This window comes from Amblyomma americanum, chromosome 1 (assembly GCF_052857255.1).
Source record: "Amblyomma americanum isolate KBUSLIRL-KWMA chromosome 1, ASM5285725v1, whole genome shotgun sequence".
In the NCBI taxonomy this organism is placed as follows: domain Eukaryota; kingdom Metazoa; phylum Arthropoda; class Arachnida; order Ixodida; family Ixodidae; genus Amblyomma; species Amblyomma americanum.
Genome location: NC_135497.1, coordinates 406,715,088 through 406,722,145, shown reverse-complemented (window position 1 = coordinate 406,722,145; position 7,058 = coordinate 406,715,088). Strand labels below are relative to the sequence as shown.

General features: G+C 50.5%; 1 pseudogene; it reads right to left on the bottom strand.

Moving 5' to 3' along the window:
• Positions 1-429: 429 nt before the first annotated feature.
• On the bottom strand, positions 430-1,024 carry LOC144124144 (protein GVQW3-like; annotated as a pseudogene).
• Positions 1,025-7,058: the final 6,034 nt, after the last annotated feature.

Here is a 7,058-nt window from a genome sequence, read left to right as displayed (position 1 = left end):
GTCTCCTTGGGCCACACACTTCTCCCAGCGGTGCTGCCATTGTTGGAAGCATTCCGAGAAGGCCTCCTTCGGAATGGAGCTTAGCTCAGCGGTCGTTGCAGCCATAATGCCCTCTCTTGTCTGAAATCGCGCTCCTTTCAATGACCTCTCGATTTTAGAAAACAACCAGAAGTCGCAGGGGGCCATATCAGGAGAGTATAAGGTGCCTGATTTTTCGGCAAAAAAGCCTGAATCAAGTGCGTGGAATGTGCAGGAGCATTGTCGTGATGGATGCGCCGATTTACTGTTAACCACAACTCCGGGGTCTTGCGCCGCACAGCATCACGTAGGCGACGGACGACATCCCTGTAGTACTCTTTGGTGATTGTTTGACCCTGTGGAGCGTGCTCGTGGTGTACCACACCGCGGAGTCAAACAAAGCAGTCAGCATCACTTTAACGTTGCTGCACACTTGGCGGGTGGCGGGCCTTCTTTGGCCTTGGTGACGTGAAATGCTTCCACTATGACGACTGGGATTTGGATTCCCGGTCGTACCCGTAGCCCCCAAGACTCGTCACCGGTGATTATGGTGTTCATGAAATCGCGGTCACTGTTTGTGGAATCCAGCATGTCCTGTGAGACCAACACGAAGTTGCTTTTGCTCCACCGTGAGCAGCTTCGGCGCGAATTTCGCCGCAACTCTCTTCATGGCCAAATCTTCGGCGATAATGGAATGTACAGAAAAAGTTCCGATGCCCAACTCTTCCGCAATTTCTCGGATAGTCACACGACGGTCCCACATCGCCACAGCCTTCACTTCGGCAATGACCTGGTCATTTCGGCATGTTGTTGGCCGACCAGAGGGTGGCTCGCTCTCCACCGATATACGGCCGTCTTTAAACCGGTTTTACCACTGCTTAATCTGTGTGCTGTCCATAGCATCGTCACTGAAAGCCGTCTGAATCTTCCGAATGATTTTTACTTGGCTGTCGTCTAGTTTCTGGCAAAATTTGATGCAGTAGCATTGCTCCAGTCGCTCCGCCATTTTGCTCGCAATAAAAAACCGACGAGAGCAAGGCGCACTATGCCTCACTCAAACGCTGCGTCCCAGCGACTGACGCTATCGGCAGACGGGAAAAAATTCGCGCATGCTCACGAAGGTTCAAAGTCGGCAGATGCAAACGCGCTTGTTACATATCCATCAGGTGTTCGCAAAAAAAATAAGGTCGGATACTTTAATAACAAACCTCGTACAAAGAAAAAAGGCGACATATACCTTCAGCGAGTGTTCAAAGCGGCAACGGTTTACGTTTCGCGTGAGTGTCAAGTCGTTGACCAACGCAAGCGCCCCAACCCGCCCAACACAAACCACCCTGGGACAATGCAGCGCTGGATTCCACAGATGCCTGCCACATGTAAACCGCCGCCTCCACAAAAGCCAGCTTAATACTCCGTTCCCCCCTACAGCCAGCACTCGCAAAACTGGCCCGTACGACTACCCGCCCAACCCACTCGCCCTAGAATTGAACGGAGTCAATAACGAATTTGCCGAGGCCACTACTTCACAAATGTCTACAAAGACTCACATGAGACTGTGCGTACGTTTCATTACAAAGCCCTCACCTTCCCCACTCGGTCGTCCTTAAACATACCGACTGAAAAGAAAACATTTGACAGAACTGTATCTTGTTGGGAAATTTAGTTTAGTAGAAAGATGACTGACGCCAACCAAGTTAGTTTTTGGGAAACACGACGCTTCGGGACCGGCTCGGTCCCTTCATCATGGTGCGACTATACAGGCGAGGTGCAGCTTGGCTATTTAAAGGGGCCCCAAAACACATTTTCAGTGCATTGTTTTGCCTCTTGGTTGCATAGAATGAGTTATAGTGATGCTATTAGCATCGGTCGTACCGCGTATACTGCAGATTTTAGTATTTTAATAAGCTCGCAAAAACAAATTCGTGGCGCTGGCGGTGTCACCATAGAGTGACGGTTTTTAGCAGCGGATATGACATCACTTAGAGGGAGCATGATGATTGGACAAAGAGCAAATATCCTGCAAACTGTGTTAACTAGAGACGTGTTTTGTCAAATTGTGTTTTATATTACATTATCAAAACCAACTTGTTTGCCCTAGATAAAAGCACTGTAAAGCAATTCAAACAAAAATACACCACCAGAGGCTCTGGCTACTTTTTGCATCGAATGACTTTGCGCCTCTGTAAAAATCCTACGACCCAGCACTAAACACTTTTGGCTATTCGCTATGTATCTGAGAGCAGCTTTGCGGAATCGATCCGATCGAGCCATTGCACTCTATAAGCGTTCGTTTCGGTTCCAAAGAAGGACGCGTTCATTTCACATTTAGTAGGCAGTGCGTATCGTCAGCTCGTGGATGATCACAGGTCGGCGGCTCCAGATGGCGCCCCATTCCCGTCAACAGCGCGCGCTCCTTGCTCGCCGTGACGTAACGGAGCGCTAGGAGCGACGGGCGATGGTTGGCGGTAAGCTGAGTTGTGCTCGCGCTCCCTACTTGCTGTTGAGTTCGGCGAAGTTGGACATGGGGGATGATTCCCTAAAACTACCGCGAAGGTGAAGGTGCCCTCTGGGAGAAACGTGGCTGCAGGACCATCGGGTGCAGCGACGATAATAGCGTCCCCACGTGTTCGAACAGATCATCGGGTGCAGCGACGATAATAGCGTCTCACGTATTCTTTCCGGTAATAAGGCGACGAAGTACAAGATCAGTGTTGCCCTCTTCAGTCACGCTGGGGTTGAACAATTGTCCGAGTGCCGCGCATTCGACAGAGGTTCCGCGTTTCGGTCATCAGTGCAAGATCTTTCAACTCCTGCTTGGAGACAGCCTGCATTCCTATGTCACGCAGGCGCCTTCCGGATCCACATGGGCGCGGTCCGGACACACGTGCGCGCCCACCTGGAGGTCGCGTGGACGACAACGCGATCGGGTCCTGTTCCCTTTCCCTTGACCGAGCTATGACAGAACATCAGGACCGCCCTGCCGTGGGTGGTACCATCAGTGCCATCGTGTGATTGTACGTCATTCTTCGAACTATATTCCCCAGCTAGAGATCTGGGGAATACGAAGAGTAGTTAACGAGCTGCTGGTTTGGTACCAGGGAGAGCCCCCTTCTTGAGAGATACCCTTTGTTGGGAGAGAATGCCGACTGCTAAGAGGGTGTCTTTACTGAGAAGCACTCTCAGTTGCCCTTACTTGTACATTATGTAAATAGTCTTTGTGTAAAGTTTTCAGGGTTTTCTTCTTCCGATCGTGCTCGTCTCTTCTCCGACCCAGTCACGCTATTTGAATCCCAACAACTGGTGGCAGCGGTGGGGTGCTGCTACCTGAATCCCAACAGCAGTAGCTGTACGCGCTATGCTAAATGTGTCTTATATCTTGCGCAGCATGTCACATCGTCGCAGTATCTCGTGCTCGAGTTCGGATTCATAATTAAAGAACCGTCACTGATAAGTGTTCTCTTCTGTGCCGTCGACGTGATGATGAAGCATCGCTGGGTCAGCTGGGCGTTCCCATGGTTTTTGTAACCATGAAAACGGCGCTGCCAGCCTTGACATGAACGAGTTACAGAGAACAGGCAACCATGGAGTGCAAACTTCCGCCACGTGCTCACATAGGCTGTTTTTATTCGCCGCACTAAGTGTCGTCATTGAGAGAGTGGAATGGGAATGGGAAGCTGCGCGAAAATACAGTTGAGGGCAGCATTTTGTTTTCCTGTATTTTGAAATTTCTTCATTGAATAACTTCCGTTTCTATGCATCGATTCTCGTAATTCTTTTTGAGCCAGCATCTGTGTGACAAAGAATCAATCTGAAGTGTAACCGGCATCCGTTCAAGCGGTGTTTCGCAGCCCCTTTAAGGCCTCGTGTTGAAGACTTCTGGGTCAGTGGGCGCAAACCATGGATGTCAGAAGAGGGAAGTGCCCCCAGGGAGCGATTAACATTCTTCCGTGTCTGTTGGATGTGCCACGACTCGTGAATCCTCCAGTACAGTAGTGCTGTCGAAGTCAATTCGGTGGTCGCTTGCCTCGCAGTAATCGGCAACAGCGCTGCGCTAACGGTTCATTTATCGGACGTCCGCTTTGTGTTGCCTCATTCTTTCCGCGAAGTTCGTTTCCCCTACTTATGAGGCCGGGCAGACCAAGCAGGGGATTTTGTATAGAACGCCTTGGGCCCTTTCTTCAGGGGGACGGTCTTTCGGGCGAGAAGGCGTCCGATGGTGGTAGTCGATTTGTGCGTTGTTAGCACCCCTTCTATGCCGAGAATGCGAGCCAGCGTCTCGCTCACGCCTTTCACGTATGGGATGCACACGCGTCTCCGCTTCTGGCTTGTGCTTGGGGAAGGAATAGAGCTGTTTTTGTTTTTTATTTTTGTTTTTGGCTGACGCGTCAGATGAATGAACTGAGGCACCCAATTTTTTGGAGATCGGAGACTACTCGGTTCTTTTCGTTTCTCTTTTCTTCATGTTAAGAACATATGGTGTCGGCTCTATTCAATCAATATATGACAGATGCCTTGTGGGGAGTGGGATGGTTCGATTTATTAGCCCACACGCAGACGCAACGCCGAAGAAACGATGCCTTGTGCTTCGGCCGTTATGGAGAACGATGAGTCGGCTAGGCTGAAAGAAGCCAGACTTCGGCGTCGGAGCGAACCAAGGACAATAGACCGTGCCGAAGAAGAGTGTGTCAAACGCCTCGATAAGCGTCGTAATGACGACGCGGCTAGACGAGCTTGCTTCGCCTCCGACAGTGGATCCGCGACGATAGAAGGCTAAGTGCCGAGTTTGGCATCTCTAAAGGAAGCCAGACTTCAGCGTTGGAACGAAACAAGCATACACAGAGATTAGCCAAGTAAATAATCAGTAGCATTACATCGCTTAACCACAGCGAAGACTAAGCGTAGCCATGGCCTGTAGCTCTCGCTACCTACCAACCACAGCCATTTTTTTTCTAACAAGACACACTTTAAATTGGATTGCAAGGACCACAAATGTTTAAATATACACCAGAAATTGAAATAATGCCTTTACAGTTGAATCCCGGTACAACAAAATCGACGGGACGAACGAGAAATTTCGTTGTCGCGAAACTTCGCTGTCGAGAAATTAACCAAAAATGCAAGACAATAACCCCAGCCAAACATTTTTATTGCCAGGAATCTGTGAGCTTAGCCCTCTTGCGTTTCACTGCCAGCAGCGGCGTCACGCGACTCTCGCACTCTGTTAACAGCGACATCGCAACGTCGTCATCGTGTGTGCCAAGGAATTTTCTAATAACGCCGAAGGCATCCAGTACCTGCGATGAGGCTGCCGGGACAGGTAAATCTTGAGCGGAGTTGTCTTCATGATCGGACGGCTCTTCCGGCTCGCGAACACTTTTGATGATGTCTTCATCGCTTCGTTCCTCGTGGACAATCACGTCCGCGTCAGCGTCGAGGAAATCGTCCAGCGCTATGTCAACAGGGACGTTTCCAGCTTCCTGGAGCGATTTCCAAGTAATGTCAATACCCGGAGTCGATGACGATGGTACACTTTCCGCGGCCGCAGTCGTGCTGGTCCCCTTGCTGTCGACAAACCCAGCGTGCTTGAAGCTGTTGGGTATCATGCTGCACCGTGTTGCTCTCCATGCCACAGCCATCATTTCTAAAGCCATGAAAAGATCGACTTTCGTCTCCCTACCAGTGTCGGTGTTCAGGAGAAGCCACTGGATCAACCTCTCCCGGTAGGAAGACTTCATGCTCCGGATGATGCCTTGGTCCAGGGGTTGAATGACTGAGGTACAGTTCGGCGGGAAGAACTTCAGCTCCACACTTGACAGCTTGACGTCGTCAATGCGGTGCGCTGATCAATTGTCCAAAAGCAAACATACCTTTCGATTTTGTCTGCTCATGTCGGGGTCAAGTGCCACCACCCAGTCAGCAAAAATGGCACGGGTCATCCACGACCGGCTGTTTGCCGCGTTCTTGACAGGTAGGCTCCTGTTCTCCTTGAAGGAGCGCGGTTTTGCACTTTTGCCAATAACTAACGGGGGCGCTTGTCAGACCCACCCCCATTTGTGCACAGCAGCACAGTCACTCGTTTCTTGCTTTGTTTTCCTCCGTGGCAACGCTGCCCTTTAAAATCAAGCGTCTTTGCTGGCAGCACCTCATAGCAGAGGCCCGTCTCGTCGAGACGGAGCGTAACTGCTCATTATGTCAGTCATGTTGTCCGCCGTCCATGCTGATGCGCCGTCAACGTCCGCAGATGCCCATTCACCACACAAAACCTTGCCGACGATGTTATGCCTTTCTTTAAAGCGATTCAACCATCCTATGCTTGCTTGACCGCAGCGGTGGCCAAGTGGTTGAGCATCCGCCTCGTATGCGGGAGGTGCGGGGTTCGATCCCCAGTGCCGCCGGGTACCCACCGGTGATACAATGGGTACAAGCTTTCCCCTGGTCTGGTGCTCGGCTTATTTAGGGTGAAATGCTTGGGAAATGGGTCTCAGACCCCGTCTTGAGAAAAAGAAAAATACCTTGTGACATGGCGCTCTTTGGCCATAGCTGCCCTTGCGCCATAAAAATCCATAATCATCATCATCATCATCATCCTATGCTTGCCTTAAAGTCTTTCAGCCCTAGCAAACAAGCGTAATTTAGGGCCTTCTGCTGTCTAATTTTACTGCTCAGGGGCATGTTTGTTGCTCGCGTATCGACAAACCAAGCATAGACAGCCTTGTCGAGCTCTTCATACGTTGGTTGCGTCACTTTCTTCTGCTGCGCTGAAGTGCCCGATGAAAGTGCCTTCCGAATGCTGTCATTATTCTTCAAAATCGTCGATAGCGAACTCGGCGCGATGCCAAAATCTGCGGCAATAATTGCCTTCTTCTTCCCGCTTTCTGCTTCGGTGATAATTCTAACCTTTTCTTCTAGCGAAAAAAACTTTCGCTTCTTCATTGGCGGCGACATGGCAGAGGCGTTGGACGAGATCAGACTGCAGCGAGAGATGGACGATCAACACACACACCGACACAAGAGAAAATGGCCGCAAGGGCTGCGGAGAA